General features: G+C 40.5%; 2 protein-coding genes across 2 annotated transcripts in view; both read left to right on the top strand.

The window, feature by feature from the left end:
- LOC310986491 (metabotropic glutamate receptor 4-like) overlaps window positions 1–17,394 on the top strand; it is a 173,858-nt gene that overhangs the window by 2,432 nt on the left and 154,032 nt on the right. The gene's annotated exons all lie outside the window — the stretch shown is intronic.
- Window positions 1–17,394, top strand: part of phc2b (polyhomeotic homolog 2b) — a 233,622-nt gene that overhangs the window by 209,309 nt on the left and 6,919 nt on the right. The window lies entirely within an intron of this gene.

Raw genomic sequence — 17,394 nt, 5'->3', positions numbered from 1 at the left:
TTAAATTCCCGACAGGCCTCTGTTGTTCCCTTTTACAAAGCCTTGTGCTGGAAAAGGCAAAGTGTGTGCACGGTGTATAGAGCACAGGTTCCAGCTTCATTCTCTTCCCGGCAGACACCATCTGCTCACTGGGGAAGTTTTCCAAACAATTTCATATTAAAGACCAGGGAGATGAGAAACATGGCTACATTACAAACACGGGGCATGCAGTATTTTTTTCTGTGACATTAAAAACAGGCAACTTAATCTGAAAAAAGGGGAAGATGCCTAAATAAACACGATTCAATAAAAATCCCATGGCCTCATGTTGCATTTATATACTGTATATAGGTGTGCTGAGACTGGGATGAGCATTTTCAGTCATTTCAATATTCAAATACTCCCATTAACCTCATTACCTTATCAAGTGGGATTTTTTTTTGTAAACTCTTCATGTACATATTTGAGTGTCTTTGAAAAGCGCTATACAAATCAAATTCTTTTTATTTGATTTAATACATGTTTACTCACAAGTTACATGTAAGGACACAGACCTCCATGCCCAAGCCCACTGACCATTACTATCTGTACATTACTGCCAATGCATGTATTGAACAACCTCTATTAAGTTGTTGTAACATTCAACTCGAGTACTTGTGCCCATCCCAAGTAAACAAAAGAGACAGTATTCTCTTTCAGCGCATTGTAACACTGGTAATTGGTCAGATTCTCAGGAAAATGTCCTTTATTTAAGGGACTGCTTTAACTGCATTTTATATGTGTAATTTAAAGCAGAAGTAAGTGATATATTTATGTTAATATAAGTCTTAAATAGTTATATCTTCCGACAGCAATCACTTACATAGAGTGTTTGGACCGAAACACGGGTCTCCCAGTCCCTCTGCTCTGCTCTGAGCCGAGGAGAAAACATTTATCGTATCCTACAGTTTTTATCCAATGAGGAGAGAGAACGGCATGCAGGGCTGTGTGTGCAGCCAAGGGACGCCGTGAATGTGGTGACGTAGCGACGAGGACTGTTATGGTGCGTTCAAAGAAACTTGTAACTCGTGTTTTTCCGACCTGTGAAGTCATACCAGTTCAATCTGGTACGAGGTCACGGGTCGGAAGTTACGAGTGGCCGTTATAGTGACTTTCACAGGTAAAACAGGTCGGAAAAACACGAGTGGGTTGCCTGAAACGCTACAAAGTCGTAAGTTGTGACTTGAAGCTGTAATTTACGGTTTCAAAAGCCTACCTGGAACGCAGCATTAGCCAAAACGACCGGATCGCTTACTTCTGCTTTAAATTAGTGTAAACAGATTAGGATTGTAACACAATGGATATTTAACATGAAAAATAAGATTGAAATTTTACATTATATACTGTATGTCATAATGTTATTTTTCAGGTCAGTTCTTATCTTTCTATACAGATCTAATTCAAGAAGGAGATTCAGAAATCAAAAGTATTGAACATCTTAATTTTTCAATTTACCTATTTTGTCCAGTAAGTAAGAGTCCTGGTTCAGCACAGGGCCCCTGTGTGGCCTTGTATAAACCTCTGACAGTGGGGCAACAGTGTGAGCCACTGCACCACGGCCGCCCTCAGAAGTTTACATCAAGATGCCGGCCAGGATGGCCCAGATGGTGAAGATTTCCACGACTTGCAGGACATACAAGATGTACTCTCTCCATTCAGGTCTCCTCTTCTCCTCTGTGCAGATCCAGCAGAATGCTTTTTGATGTGGGCCTGCAGACATTTGATGATGGCTGCATCCACACTGTGACACAAGTTTGTGCCTCCCAGTGAACTGCTTTACCAGGTCTTTGATCACGGTCCTGCAGATGTTCTTGATGCTCTTGTTGTCTGGGCAGAAACCTTCAACAATGGTGAGGCCCTGCAGTGTTTGAGTCACCAGGTGTTTGGTGTCGGGGACCAGATCGTTCTTTGTCCAGATGTCCAGACCACGGAGCTTGGTGAGGAGCCTGATGGAAAGGATGGTGACCAATAGCCTGCTGTCATCGTTGGTCTCTGCTGTGGCCTCACAACCAGAGGAGGGAGACACTGTGGAGCCATTTTCCTTTTTGGCATTGTTTTGTGGATCCACATCTGTCATGTCCTTTGGGATTAAATCCTGGGCCTTTGCCCTGACACGTATACACGGCTATGGAAAGAAGGGAATCCACCGGGGTTATCGTAATCATCTGCATTCTGAGAGCAAAGTCCAAGCCGATGTCCAACACATCAGGAAGATCACTCACTCAGGTGTATTGAAAACATAGAATGGGTTCAGTCTCTTGAATGTGTGTCTTCACAGGTCCACAATAGGAAATGTGTAGTTTAGACGTCTGGTGACTGTTTGGCGATCAGCGAGTAAACTAGCTGTAAATGAAGAATATCATAGAGTTTGATGCATTATAAACAAAACAATGAGCATTCTACAATCTGAAGGATCACTGGTAAAATTACAGTGTGCTAGGATCTGACTGCTACCAGTCATTGTAACAAGGGATCACATTTTAACAGACAAGTTTTCGATTGAGGTTATACTATTTACATTTGTCCATTAGGTTGTAAATTAAGATATAAGCAACAGGTAGAAATTAGACATCTGAATAGGATTTTAATGTTTGCAGTAAATATTTTGAAGTAATTTGCAATGAAATACTGACCTCTATTGTTGAGTAGGAGTTTCACATATAACATGGATTCGGCCCTTATTAAATTTCTGACATATAATTAATTGTGAAATAGTGCGGAAAAACAACAGGATTTCAAATTATTAACAATGGAGGGAAGCAACAACAGGAAGATTCAGAAGAGCGATGTTGTGCATTTCCTGAGTCATCATACACACAGATTCTTCCTAGGGCAGCGTTGTGTGAAATGGAGTGTGAAATGAGTGCACTTAACATCCTTGCAGTGGATTATAAACATTATCTTACACTAGGTTTCGAGAGCATCTTGCCTCTTGCCTGTGAATCCATCATCAAGTTACATTCACCTTTACTCCAGTTCGTCTAATGTTCCCAACGTGCCCTGGTCCATTTGTTCAATCAATCCCTGCATGGAGTTTGAGACCTTTGTAGAATGATGTCATCAAACAACTCTTAAAGTTTATCTTATAACTTGCAGCACTGCACAGTTTGCATCATTAATGTCTGATAAATTGTCTGTCACCCAAAATATCTAAACTTACTTTCAAAACTGTCTAAACTTGCAACAGCTTCTTATTTTGTCGTTTATTGCAAACTAATTTATTGTAATATAATGTGGCTGTCATATTGATAGAACAGAAACCTTGCTTTGCTGTGCTTTGATACACGTCTGTTGAGGCAAAAATTCAACTCAAAGCAACTCTGCGCTTATGAAAGCAGCTACTGTCACTTTTTTTGTCATTTGTGATACAATTAGTCAACATGGTAACAGTTGAAAAAAGAGGCTGATATGAGCAGTCAAGGTAAAGAGGAACTATGCAAGATTGTTACCTTAACTATGCTACATTTTTACCTTAAAGCTACAGTTGGCAATGGTTATTTAGTCATAATTGCTGGAACTGCCACTATATCCTGATCTACAATCTACAATCTGTTACCATTTGTTCTTTACCACCCCTACACTTAATTTATGTAAAACAAAACAAAAAATCTAAATCAGAAACCTTTTTTTCCCTGGGTCTCAGTAGGAAAAGAAAGAGGAAGAAAATAAAATGTTGAGATCTATATAAAAAAAAAAGGGGGGGCGGGGGGTCCTATGAATTTCTGCAACTTCCAGTGTAAAAGCAACAGTTCCTATAGTGCACCTACTGTATGATCAACAACTGCACGGGGAGCACTGGGCCTATATCACTGAACAAAAAAGGTATCACTCTCTCCCTTTCATTTTTATTTTCTCCACCATAAATGGCCTCAACAGACCGGAATGCAGAGGGAGAAAAATACAGCCTAGTTTGGAGTTAAAAGGTACAAGCAAAATCACAGCATCATGTTCTGCAAACTACTAGTTAGTTGTAGTTGTGGTCCTACAGATCTATAATTGTTGGAAATTACTGTAATATACAGTAGTCACTCTTCGTCTCTAGAGATCGTCAAAAGGCAGTCTTGGAAACTGTGGCTGCAGAGAACTGTGGTTGATGAGGCAGGTGGATATACTAGAGTGGGCACTCTAAGATAAATGGCACCATGTAAGTATGTAAGATCAATCCTTAAAAGTTATCAATGTATCTTCAGTGTCTTAGTATGAGCGAAGGAGGCCTTTAAGGACAAATAACTTTTTATGCCAGACTTCAAACCGTTTTGGTTGTTTCAGATAAGAGGTTTCTCTGTGATTTTATCTGTGCTCACTTGTAGTGGACAAGGTTTGGTTGGGAAAATGTACCAGATTTGAAACCATATTTCAGGTTTAAACAGTTACGGCAGATACAGAGTAACAATGGCATTTAGTTGGGTCATCCTCTTTTGGCTCTGTTTTTGGTCTCTACCAATTTACAATCTGTTTAAAGATGCTAAAAAGCTCCATAAACCTGGGCACACAATAAATGATAACATAGTATAGATAGACAGACAGACAGACAGACAGACAGACAGACAGATAGATGGATGGATGGATGTACATGAATTCAATGCACCCTGTAGGTAGCTCAATACATACTGAGCTGTTCTAGTAGGGCCTGAGTAAAATGTAAGAGTAAAGTAGAGCTCCTGTATATTTTCCTGTCTCTGAATGTGGGTGTAACCTGGACAAAGTCACGAGTACTATGATCCTGCTGCCTTGCACTCAAACTATTCCAGTTTTTGCTCATGTAACTTCCTCTTCAATGTGAAAACGATTTGAAAGGACTTTAAGCTTAAGCGTAGTAGATTAACAGGGTTTAGCTCAATTGGTAGAGCTGCTGCCCCATGTTGAGGCTACAGTCCTCACTGCAGGTGGCCCCTGTTCGAATCCCGCATCGGGCAGCCCTTTCCTGCATGTCATGTGCCTCCCCATTTCCCCAAAAATATACTTAAAAAAAGAGTAGTAGATTAACAAATGCTGCTTACTCAAGCAACAAGTGGCTGTCTTGTACTTACTGTAACCATGCCAAACCGTAACGTCACGGACCTGGGAGTGATTTCTGCATAGCTGAAGCTTGGTATGAGCTACATATCATCCATCCAGCAGACATGGGGCATTGAAAACATTTGGGTGGGGTCCCGTTTATGTCCAGATAATGAATCATGAGTCAGTGATTCAATCTGTGCTTATAGCTCTGTTTTGCAAATCATATGAGAAATGAACAGCTCTTTAGCCGCTAAATGTGTCTAAAACATATTAAAAGGCTCCACTGTGCTAAGAGGAACAGAAGAGACAGACACTAACTCTCCGTGGTTTTGACACTGTGAGAGACGCCATTTCTCGTTACAGTAATTTGATAATGTCATTGTTGATAAATAATACCTTAAGAATAAATATTACAATCATTGCTAAAATAAATTGAATTAGTGTAGTAGTAGTGTGAAGAAAATCACTAATATATTAGTGAAGGACCACACAAAAGGCTTTAGAAATGCTGTCCCTTCTTTGAAAAGACCTTGACATCTCTAACACAATATCTACAATGGTGAGATCAAGGTAAACCACAGCAGAAGGCCATGAAATCGAATGTGACTCAATCTTAGTCTACTTTGACACTACAGAGGTAAGTCACTCTCTAACTGCACTAACCATGAAACTTTTACACTCCCCAGCCAGAAATTAGGCTTGACCTAACCTTCATTCTCTGTCATGTAAAGTAAAAACATTAAAATTAGATCTCCTGCATAGGTCTCCTATGGAGGTTGAATGCTACTGCCTGCAAAGGAGATACAGCTCATACCCCACAATATCTTAAATTGAGAGATAAACCAGTTTGCAAACATTCAAACAAGGGAAAAATCTGTAGATTAACCGTCTTAGATAAAATGAATAAATGTGTGTGTGATACAGAAGTCTTATCATTCCATGGCCTGATGTTTATGAACATGCTGTGGATCCTGACCTTTTCACCAGATCTTAATCCAGTTACCCACTGGCAACACTGTCTTCTAAAAATGACTAGTAAATACTTATTTGTTTTACTAAACCTATTTTCTGCCTGGTGCCAACATCCTCCGAGTTAAGGATAATGTACTAACTGTAGTGTGGTGAGGTGGACAGCAACAGAACTTTTCTCTTTATAGTCTGTGGTTAGATTTAGGGAGTATCAGTGAACTATTAACAAACCAAAAAAAAAAAACACAATGTGCCAAAATGTTTTGTGTTTTCTTTTAAGTGTCAGGAAGGCTAATGTTTTACTCTTGCTACTGGGCCAACGCTGTTTACATACCAGTTTAAAATAATTCAGTGTCAAATTGCCTCCCTTCACTAACTTAGAGCTCTGTCCACCACTGGAAAGCAACACCAATGCTTGTGCCCCCCCCCCCCCCAACCCAAATGGACTGTCTCTCCTCTACCTCTCTGAAGGCAGCACTGTTTAGAGGGTGTGTTATAATCTCATGTAAACACAACAATGGCTGACACTCTTGGCAGACACTCAACATATCATTATGTTGATATTAAACATAATCTAATATACTCGTACAAAAGGAACCTGATCTGAAGGTTGCAACAAGAGATTTTGGATTTAGGCTACTATATGTGAGGCAGTACTTTCCAGCAACATCATTAAAATACCAGATGAGTGGGGGACTGCCTTTTGGAAGAGAGACATTCCTCCTTCGTATAGACTGAGAGAACCGATATTTCAAATCATTGAAGCTGCAATGGCAGTTCACAGTGTTATACGAAAACATTTTTCCTTATGTTTGTCACCCAAATGCATTTCAAACTGCTACTGTCAGAAGATTAGCACTTTGCTGCAAATCCATATGGTTTAAATGTTTCTTTTTTTTTTTTTTTTTTAACAGTAAAGCGCTTCTTTTGTTCTTGTTATTGCAGTCAGGGATATAAGATCTAGTGAGAAGAACATCCCCAAAGATCAGTATCAAAGGGACCTGGTGCACACACACGTCAGGATGCCGACTGCAACATGCAATGAAATATCCTCCCCACATAATGGACCTAGTCTGAATTATATATCCCACTTTTTTAAAACCCTACTCAAATCTATCCATTCATTGCACTTAATGGGGCATGCTTTTTTGAGTGGAATTCAGGACAGGTGGTTACGGTAATATATAATGAAGTCTTGCAGATGCAGTACTTTCAGCTGCTCTGCTGCTGTGTTGCTCCATTTCCGACTGGGACAGCACAAGAAAATCTGCAGCTTTAATGGCAGTAGATGTTGGTTCTAGGCTGATTTCTACTATTATTTCCTCTCAAGATTTCTACAGCCATCACTTACCGACACAGGTGCTGATACAATAATGGCACTATAGACATCAGCTCAGACGTCAGCATTACAAATGAATGTCTGGCCTGTAACCTGGGGACCATTGAGGGTTTTGCAGTCACACTATGATGGCTGACAGGAAGGTGTTTAATTGAAAAATATCTTTGCTCAGAGATAGATTGCTGGGCTTGCTATAATGCTATAATGAGATTAGTGTGGTGCAGGTTCTGGAGAATCAACAGAACATAAAGAGAGCTTTATAAGTGCTATATGACTGCTGTGCCCTACAATGAGCATCTATGGGCACCACAGAGAAGTCTGACTCCTCTGATGTCCTGTGGTGATTCATTTAACTTCGCACCAGCTGATTAAACTGTCTCTGCCTTGGTTGTAACGAAGCATCATGGTATGACAGTTTGACAGTGAAACCTGTTTTATTTGGAATATGCAGCACACCGTTTTCACCCACCACTGGTGTATGGCATATTAAAATTCACAATCACTGGTGCAGATGTACATGCAGTCGCATAAAGACAAACGGACGTAACTCAATTTAAGTGATGATCTTTCTCAATTGCAGCTCTAACCCTGCAATTTAGGTTTCAAACAGTGGTTGCAAATAAACAAACACGTGTGTGCGTGAATGTGTTTGCACACAATCTTTTTTAATTTATGAAGGACACAACTAAGGAAGGAAGCAGATAAAATGAGAAACAAGCAGAGGGGGATTTATGCTAAAGTGAGGTTGTGCAAGTTATTCCTGTAGTATTTGTCATATCGCAGCAAATAAAAAAGTAGCGTGAGCAGACTTATCAGCATTCACACATGGGAATATTTACTGAATCTCTGTGCTATTGATTTAATCCTCTGCATGTGGGTATCATTAACAGGGGCTTTCTAAAATAAAATCAAAAACCTATATCTCCTCTGACCAACTGCTGTGCATGCTCACATAAAAGGCAGAATATGATTTAAGTTCTCTGAATATCTGTCTCAACCACATCCACCTACACTATGCACACAGAGCACAAAAGCATATGTAGATAGTGTTGAAATGCACCAACGCGCACAAAAAATGATACGCGTACATGCACATGTTCAGTGAGACTAACAGTTATTGCAGCATGATACACATATGACGTATTACACATATCTGCAAACATGCAAAACCACAAACGCACGCACAGCTAAGGGGGTGGATGCAAAGAGAGCGAGTCCATGAGCTGTATAAGAGCTCTTCTGAGATCCCTCTAGTCCACCGTGGGTGTTTTGTCTTTCCCGCGAGGGATGCTCGTTGTTTTGCGGAGGCAGGTTCAGCTCTAGGATTAATGAAAAGCTCCATCTTAGTCATGAAAAGAGCATTTTCACAATCTATTTAACATCATGCATACCAAAGGCTCACATTAGGCACTGTTGACTTATGCTCGCCCACAGCAGTGTTTTCTGATGCATTCATTGCCACTGCTGTGATCTTCTGTGGGTAGGCTGCCCCCCCCCTCCAGCGGTGCCCATTGAGTCTCTTGCATTTCTCATGTTCACTGTCAGAAAGCTCATTCTTCAGTGCCGAGATGAAATATGGCACACAACTGGAGGTCTGAGGGAGTTATTGAAGAAATGAGTGTAATAAAGCTTCCCAGGACTTTAGTGTTCTTTTTGGATAATGTCTTTTTTCCCCCCCGTCAGCCGATGGATGATTGTCCACAGAAACAGTGGATTCACCGGCACAGAGCATGATATTAGCCAATTTAGCCAAACCTTTATAGGTCAAACACAGCACTCTGAGAGCTTGCTGTGAGTGGTGCCAGGTCACAGGACTCAGGAGTGTAATGCAGGACGCCTCTATCTCAGTGGCCAGGCTGACCTTAGTGAGACTAAAGTGGTGTAATAGGCTGCGGTGGAAAAGCTCACAGAAGTGCATTTCATGAGTGCTGAATGTTATTTCAGCGGTTGCTTCTGGTGAATTATTTAGTGCAAATGGTTGTAATTACACAGTGACTACAGTGGGTGATTAGATTGTGGTATGTCTGGATCATCGTAGGAATCACATGAACATGAGATGAACTCAAAGGCATCCCATGAGCTGCCGTGTGCCCCTGTTCCCCTCTTCCCCGCCACATGTTCTCCCTTTAGTCAGCATTTCTCTCCCGCGAGTGGCGTCGGGCAGGCCCTCTCGGAGCTTTTAAAAGGCTGTTAAAGGTCCTTGTGAGACACGGCCCCCTATCCCTCCGCAGCCACCCACACCATCCACCCAGCCCGCTCCCGACGAAACCCTCTAAGCAATCACAGCTTCTCAGGATGTCAGCTAGCATTATGGTAACCACCCCCCCCATCCCCGTACGCCTGCGATCAGGGCTCAGCCATGCAGGGGAACTGGGGCAAAGCAAAGGCAGTTGCTCATTGCAGCCAAGGGAGAAACCGGTCATCTTCGCCACGCTGACCTTTGAGAGCCTTTTCGAGGATCGTGAGATGAACCCGTGGGTGATGAATGATGGTGAAAGTAATGCTCTCATTGAACTGTTGGTGTAAACACAGAATGACTAGCACAGCAGAACAAGATGCAGCAAAGACTCAAGAATAAAAAAATAAAAAAAAAACCCTCACAAATGTCGTCCAATCCACTTTTTTTTAAGAGGAGGGCAACTGGAGGGCCCATTATGTGGCCCCACTCTCCTGTCCTGTCCAGGTTGGTTCGTCTGTCAAAGTAAAATGGCAGGACTGCAAATTCAGCTTGACAGCGGAAGCTCCCCTTAGGGAGACTAAGTGGCGTCAACCTGTCGTAGTCACACACTGTTGCTGACAAGGTGATGATGAACAACTTTCATTAAAAGGCAGAAGCTGGGCTGTTCTCTGAGAGAGCGTGCTTCGGTCTTAATGTCAAAGGGAAAGGACCAGTGCTGGAGGAGAGGAAGCCTTGGGCCAAAACTCTGTATGATTTTACGTGCCAAGAAGCCCCATATGTCACCATGATGCACTCTCAAAAATTGACCCACAACGACCTACAATTAGAGGCACAGGAAGAGGTGCACTCCCGCTCGGTTTGGATCACTCCAATGAAAATGGTTTGAGTCTTGTCACAAGCTGTCAACATCGCAGCAGCTGCAGCAAACATATAATATGTGGAATCATATTGGTTAAAGCTGGCAGCAATGTAGCTCCAAATGGCAGTGACAGGTAACTATTTTGACAGTTTAATATTTAGTACCCACAAATCATGGCAGGAGAAGTCATTTAACTGCACAGAGCAGTGCTGGCCACCCTGGGCTTTACAAAGACAGAAAAGGAAAAAGCTTGTATATCGAAAAAATAAGTCTCAAATTTAGATTTGTCACTTCCATGTGTACACAACATCATATTTAAAGGGATATTTCAACATTTGGGCAAATTCACCCATTGCCATAATCCCTATAGACGGGTTTCTTGTGTGCAAACAATACTAGGTGCACGCGCAACCAGGGGGCAAAAGACAGCTTCGGAGTGAACTGATATCAATGTAGATGCGGTGGGCTGCAGCCGATATCCTACTTGAGTACTCGCTCGGCTTGGGCGGTATCCGAGTGTCTGGGATGTAGTCCCGGTTACATATTTACCTCGAAAACAACTCAGTCTTTTAACGTTCCATCATTATTTCATAGCTTGGTGAATGTGCAGGTCCTTACTTGTCCATGAGAACGTTTTGGAGTTGTTGGATTGTGTATTTGATGAGTTTGATGAGGGAAAGCCCGAAAATACCGCTCGCCGTGCAGAGTTCACGTCTGCCCTGCTTGCGCCGACAATTAAATGAACGTACTCCTTTTTTTTTTTTTTTTATTGTGAAATTATATAGTACAGTGGACAAAAACCAAATGTGACAAAGATAACAAGAACAAATTGTGAAACAAACAACAATATTTGTGTTAGTATGTGTGGGTGTGTGAGTGCAGGTGTGTGCGCACATGTGATATCTATGCAGGTTGGTAACAGTAATGATAATAATAATAGTAATACTTCAATTAGGTAAAAGGGAAATAAAATAGATAAGTAGTTAATAATAGACATGGGGGGGGGGGGTAATAAAAAAAAAAAAAAAAAGTTGAGTGACGTTACAATAGTAATATTAATATCAACAACAATACTATACTAATGATAATGATAAAGAGTAACGACGATAGCAATATGGAGAGAGGATGGAGGAGGGAGGATCTAAAAAGCAAATCTTACATGAAATGTATTTATTTGAATGAAATAAATGAAATGAACGTACTCCTAAGACTATAGGGATTATGCCTATAGCCAAATTTGCCAAAATGTTTAAATATCCCTTTAAATGGAGTAGAGAATGTTGAGCCCCTTCCCACCCCCTTTTGTTGTTCCCTCCTGTGTGCAATACACTGGGCATACTAGGACAAATCCCAGTGGGCTGCCCCAATGGTAACCTGGTAAATCAAAGAAAGAAAAAAAGATCAATACACTTTTAACCGGTCCTGTCTATGTACCTGCCGTTCAGGGGGCCCATGAGAGCATGCTCATATCCCACATACTCACAACTGAAAATCAGTAATTTGAGTTTATATCATCTTGAATAAATCTGACGTCAGCATAGGGAACTTGTTGACCCCATACATGGATTTGGGGAATAACGTTTCCACATGGGTTTGCCTTGCACTGATTATGTAACTAGTATTTTGTTGGACTGACAACAATGTCACATCCGGTCTGTCCCATCAGAGGGAAGAAAAATGTGGAGTTGGCGGCAGGTGAGCAACAGCTGAGCTTCATGGGTTTATAGCCTCCTCACAGTTATTATTTCATAATCATCTCATGTTGGACTGAGGACACCATGGGACAGGCCAGGACTAACATGCTCACATTTGTAGATAGTTCTGCAAGAAAATACATTGATGCCTTTGAAAAACATGTCATTTTCTCTCTTTGCGCTGATAATCTTAATCTATATACTGTTTTGACTTAAAATACTCACATATTGACCTTTAAATTAATGTAGTTTACAACACATTGAATGAAGCGATGTCTTGCAGCATGTGTTTCTGTCTTTTAAATGAAAGCCTTACCTGCTGTTGCCTGAAAATGTAATGCAGAGCTCTTGTTAGATTTTGAATAAATACAGCACAGTGTTGCTAAAATATTGACTGTTTTAGCCATCACACTGTCACACTGCTGAGAATTTTTGACAGATGTTCAGAATATGTTAGGGAGTTAAGGAGTCATAAAGTGTGGCATAAAAGCAGATCCCCTGCCTGAATTTTGCACAACAGCTCATCACAGGCAAAACAAATTACAAACCACCTTCAGCTATAAATGTTATACAGACTAATACTAGCATAAACACATTTACAGTGTGCTGTAGGATGAAAAAATTGAAACATACATGCCATTGATTATTCAGCAGAACAAAAAGGGAAGATGTAGACTGTTGGATCCATTAGGGTTCACTAGCAGAATGTAAATCATGACATTAGGAGCAATACAATATGGGATCTCTCAGTAAACACTAGTGTCTGAAGTACTCTGGTTGCCAGCATATACGTAGCTTCAAATGAGACGCAGCTCCCACACCTGCAATCTATCCACAAATCATTACTGGCCTAATGAGCAACATCAAACCCTGACATTACGACACATTACTACAATCTCCATGACAACTGGGATTGCAGGAAAAAAGTGATCTGTCACTGTCACTTCTTTTGCTTTTTGCTCACTGCAGGTTTCATTCTTTCCCTAAAACTTTACATCATCAAATTTTGCTATTTCAGATTCTGAAATTCTGTAGCCTACAGTAAGTTTCTTGGCTCATGTAAGTGCAGCATTTAGCATTTGAGAAATGTATCTACACTCACTATCGCAGTGACCACACAGTGTTCAATTACATTGATTTTTTGTCTTCTTTTGCTATCCTGCTGGGTATTTTACAAGATTGGACTACTGTACAGTGTAAGAGAAGGCAAGTGGAAGAAAACACAGTTGTTGTTGTTGTTGTTGTTGTTGTTATTGTTTAAAAAAAAAGAAATCATTTTCTTATCAGATTATTAAAAACCATAACGACCAAATCAATTTAATAGTGTTGTTTGGTCACAACCTTGATGTTAATGTAACAAACTAAGTGAAAGGATACCTCTCCATATAAATTAAAAGTCACATGTCAAATGAAAAACATCTTTGTTTCCTTTTCACCACCCATTGCTGATCTCTCTAAGATACTGTAGGCCTATAGCTCTGCAAGTATAGCAGCTAAATTGAACGGGTCTTTTTAGTAGACTATTAGTGAGATTTATTGTTATTATATGTACATGTGAACGGGGACAGTTGCTGCTATTCCCCCGCTATAATGGCTATGAATTGGTCCAGGAATGACAATATCATTCAACCAGCCATCACTTTGGTCCACAATCTCAACAAACATGGTCAGTGGATAAGTCCTGATAGCTTTGGTGTCAAATTCAATTTGTCCAGTACATGAGTTTTTATGCCCCAAAACCTGAAAAAACCTAAAATAATGACATTCTCATGCATCTATTCTTTATGTGTTGTGAAAATTATGATGGTGAATATGCTGTAGTTTCACCTAAAAATCTCTGCATTGCCTATAATTGGACTGAAGCACCACTGTCTTTCATTGACTGTAGCGTAAGATAAATTACATAATAGTGTCAAACTCATATTATTAAGTGAGCTGTGGCTCTAGGGAAGCAGAACTTTCTCTTATGATGGTATTTATAGTCCAAACTGGAGATCTGTTTCCGAAAACTATCATTTTGCTACAGGTCCAATCTGAATACAAGGATTATATGATGGAGTGTCACTGTGTTTGTATGTACCTAAAAATTCACAAAAAATAACTTGCAGTCACTCTTACTTTGTTCTAATAGGCCATTTCAAGTTTTAACAGAACACATTACACCTGTTCATGACTTTATGCATATCTCATCAACCACACTTTGTTGCATAAGAAGCACTTTTCATATTCACAAGCATTGTTGTTTTGCATGTGGATGCAGGGTTGAAATTAAACGTTTACACCCATCATGGCAAATTGGATAGCAGTTGAATAAGTGGCTCTAACTTTTTAAAATGAAATTGATTTTCCAGACACAGTCATTTCCTTGTTTAGTTATTACTTCAGATACTGACAAAAAGTGCCATCTTCCAAATGGCTTTCCAAATATATCTTTGTTAGGCATAATGGGCTATGAATGTGGCGAGAAAAGTAATCATAAATGAGTTTTCTAGGGTTGTGTCAGTTAATTAGCACCTGATTAAGCGCGGTCAGTGGAGATGTCCACACACTGCTGCCGGATGAGGCTGTGAGCACCATCAAAACGATGCCCAGTAGAACTGTTTAAGTAAAAGTAGTAATTATTAGAAATGTTTCACACAGGACTATCTAAAGGCTGAACAATGTGAAACAAATGAGCTAAGTTGCACAATATTTGTGCCATAAAGACCCAAATGGAGAATGATGGTGGCCCATTCAGTTGTGCACAATGCAAACACAAAGCAAGACTTAATCAGCTATACGCCCATGTTTTTATTGTTGTTGTTTTCCACAGGAAATGACTTGTTTTATTTGCCAGTGGCAGAAAAAAAATCTCATTAGCAGTCAAGCTTCACACTTTGCAAAATTGTCAGAGACATCCCTCCCTCCTGCCCCCGAAGACCTTTACAGTGTTCAGGGCAACTTGCAAAGGCATGGCGGTGTAAACTGATGTTTGAATTGTGACATGAATGCAGACAGAGAGGCAGCGCTATTTTCTGGAGGAGACATCTTTCTCCTCTAACAATGTCCCTTTGCTTTCTATTCAGATAATCTCACTTGAGATTGTATTGTTGTGCTGTCTTCCAAAGTGTCACATAAGGACCGGCTGTGGAGTTAAGATGTGAAATAGTCTCACTTGTGGGCAGATATGTGGGGTATCTTTTTTTCTTTGCCTCTGTCTCATCTAGAAGATGCAATGGTTTTGGTTAGGTTAGCCTCCTACTGTCCTGTCAGAATAATCCCCATCAGTAGCCACATCCCTCAATGTGAGCCTTAAAGCACACGTTTTATCAGAGTTTAGTTACATTTTGGAACAGATTCTATCCATGTATAATTTTGGGGCTGAAAACTGACAGTTATCAGAGGAATTGGCCAAAATCTTTGATTAGCAATCAAAGACGGAGGTCTGGTGTCAGGTTGTGAGAACTCAGATCTTTGGCATCTAAACACAGGCCGCGTCAAAATACTGACACAAGTTGGAAGTTTAGTACCAAAGTGTCACAGTGTGACTGCTGCTCAGACCTACATCCACTAATTAACCAGCGCATGGCCTGAAATCACACTGAATACATTTACCGACAGCAGTGCTTGGTACAGTCCACATGGCCCTGTGTTTATGTCACTCATTAGAAACACTGTTACCGCACAGTCTGACTCAAACTGCAAATTAGGTTTTATCGTGATGTCAAGAACATGCAAATAACATGAAATATGGCGGCAGTTATCACATGATGTACAGGGGAAACTAGCAATGATTTGTAAATGACCATTCAACTGAAAAACATCCTCTTTTGCAGTCACCGACAGAACCAGTAACATACTGTATTTTCCATTTTCATTTTTTCGACCATCCTCACTTGACCAGTTTATTTTAAGTAATGGCGCTCAGGTCTGTGTGGGTGCTTTGTCACATTTCACCAGGAAGTTTCTGAGTCCCAATTGACAAGCCCTGTCAAAGTTTCCCATCACTCTAACAGAAACACCAGCAGTGACTTAGACACTGTTTCAAGTTAGCATATTGCCACATGTGTGGAGGAACAAAGCCAGTGAACAGACGGCTATCAGCCCACATACTGACCATCTATTACATGGTGAGTGCCCATGCCCACCTGCAGCTTTGGAAAAAGTCCTTGTGCTGCCAACATCTGCTGCAGGTCTCAAAGGACCTGTGGGCTATAGACCACTAGCTAAGTGTGTTTGTCTTTGATCTGCACAGGAGTTTGAAGGATAATGAGAACTGTGTTCTTGAAAAAACACAGAAATTAAAAACACACTTCTATTACAAGTTTTTACTGGAGCACAGACTCATCCTAAGGTGTATGAAAGGTAACTTTACAGGTTAAGGAACAGGTGTTCACACTCATGAGCTGGCAGTATAATCTAATCAATTATGCATAAAAAAGATTCCCCACATGCATAATAAAATGAAGTCTCTCCGTAGAACCGCCTATAGATCCAGCACCTGCTGTTGAGCAAAATGCTCCATCCTACATACCAAATATATACACATCCTCTCTGTTGTAACACACCAGATCCGGATTATTATCACCAAACTGTGCAAACTCAGATTTTTACAACTAAAATGTCAAAAATAATAAATAAATAAATGAGGAAGCCCAATCCTGAAATGTTAATGTTAATGGGTTTTCCCTCAGCCCATGTCTCATCCCTCCATCAAGACAGACATGGGTAAAAACATAACCTCCACAGCAGAGATAATTACAGCATTGCAAAAGGTAGCAGCACCGGTCATTAGGTAGCCTACAGATGATAGTGCTGTTTTGCATGAGGTTGTGGTGATGAATTCCACCAAAGCACTTTCTGAATGGGGAGCATACATCAGTCCGACTGCCCAAAAGTCCGACGGCTCATTTCTCCGACTACCCATTCTACAGTGTTAAGGTTAGGTTTAGGGTAAGGTTAAGGGTTAGGGCTACTTAAGTCGGAGAAGTGGGAGGTCGGACTAATGGACGCAAAAATAAAGAAATGTATGGTCGGAGAAATGGGTAGGCTAGTCGGACAGACGTCATGCGCCCTTTCTGAATAGTCTATTTTGGACCATTTCACTGCTAAATTCACTATGAAATACATCAAATATGGATGTATTTACCACTGATTAGTTTGTTAATAATTTTTCAAGTAATTGATTACCGTACACAGTAGCCTAAAATATATGAAAACACAAGTCTTAAGTGATGTTTTCAAATTTATTGTTGAAAACTCCTAAACCCAAATGTATTCAGTCTCCATGTGATTGAGAATTAGTATTGGAGAAGCTGCAATCTGAGAATGTATATCATGTTTGTTTCAAAAGGGA

Source organism: Trachurus trachurus, assembly GCF_905171665.1.
Source record: "Trachurus trachurus genome assembly, chromosome: 5".
Lineage (NCBI taxonomy): Eukaryota > Metazoa > Chordata > Actinopteri > Carangiformes > Carangidae > Trachurus > Trachurus trachurus.
This window is presented reverse-complemented; position numbering and strand designations above follow the sequence as displayed.